The sequence below is a fragment of the Jaculus jaculus genome, chromosome 1 (genome assembly GCF_020740685.1).
Source record: "Jaculus jaculus isolate mJacJac1 chromosome 1, mJacJac1.mat.Y.cur, whole genome shotgun sequence".
NCBI lineage: Eukaryota > Metazoa > Chordata > Mammalia > Rodentia > Dipodidae > Jaculus > Jaculus jaculus.
This window is the reverse complement of record NC_059102.1, coordinates 98,565,741-98,566,872: the sequence shown is the minus strand read 5'-3', so window position 1 is coordinate 98,566,872 and position 1,132 is coordinate 98,565,741. Positions and strand designations below refer to the sequence as shown.

At 39.5% G+C, this 1,132-nt stretch overlaps 1 pseudogene; it reads left to right on the top strand.

The window, feature by feature from the left end:
• The first annotated feature begins 298 nt into the window (after positions 1-298).
• LOC123459522 lies at positions 299-596 on the top strand (annotated as a pseudogene).
• The last annotated feature ends 536 nt before the right edge of the window (positions 597-1,132 follow it).

Here is a 1,132-nt window from a genome sequence, read left to right as displayed (position 1 = left end):
AACATACCTTAAAGCTGGACATAAGATCAGCCCCAATGACACCACCTCCAGCAGGCAGCTGGAGAATTAAGTTGCATACTTCATCAAAAATGCCTCAGGGCTTGCGGCCATCTTAAATGAGACTGCATCAGACGCTGCCAGAGCAAACGAGGTGACATCCATGTTCTCCAGGGGCCTCTGTTCCTGGCTGACTACCTATAAAGAAGCTACCTTGCTCATATTCTCTATCAAAAGTGATCCTTATCTAATAGGACATTACATAGATTTAAACAATCAATTTAAATCAAGCTGGGCAATCATGACAGAAGGCGGCTTCGATCCTGTGAATGTGTTTGCTCTCATGAGCATGAGATGAGAAGGCTGATCAATCTGTTGTGGATGTCCCTGTCCTACTGTACAAACAAAGAATGTCCCAGGAATTTCCAGGACCCTCTGATGACGATGGTACCAGTATCACTATGATCTTCGTGGCCTGGATGGTAATTGCGGTGATCTTGTTCTTGCTGAGACTACCTAATTAAAGAGGATCCAACCTACCTGGGAAGCCGGTCAGTCCTCATAATGAACAAGATCGACCAGCTCCTCCTGTGGACTAATTTTATGATATGAGAAGCAAAGACAGATGACACCTTGAAAGACCAAATGACTGCAGATAACCAGAGTACAACTAACACCATTAGAAGTGATTTCCTTTTGCACATGTAGTATGGGATAGTATTGTTTTCATGAGCTTCTAGAAATTTCACTTGCAAACTTCTTTTGGCTTTCTGTGTTAACACTATTCCTATTTATAGTGTATTTGAGTAAACTATTATATTAAGAAGTTATATGGAGCATTTTTTGTTTGGCCTGAACTTAAACATTCCAACCATTCTGTTTGTGTGATCATCATTTTTGTGGTTTCTTCCCTAATTCAAGGAAGCTTGAGATTTATGCATTTAAATATTTTAGTTTAATAGGGTTTAAATTTTTCTTTCATCAGGTATTTATAAGGTTATTTTGGGTTATCTTGACTTGAGAGACAATTAGAACCACCCTGTATTTCTATTACCATGGCCGTTTACTTCTGGTGGCAATTTTCTCTAGTTCTTGGGACTATGTCAGCTTTTGGAGTATTGTACAAGTTATAGCT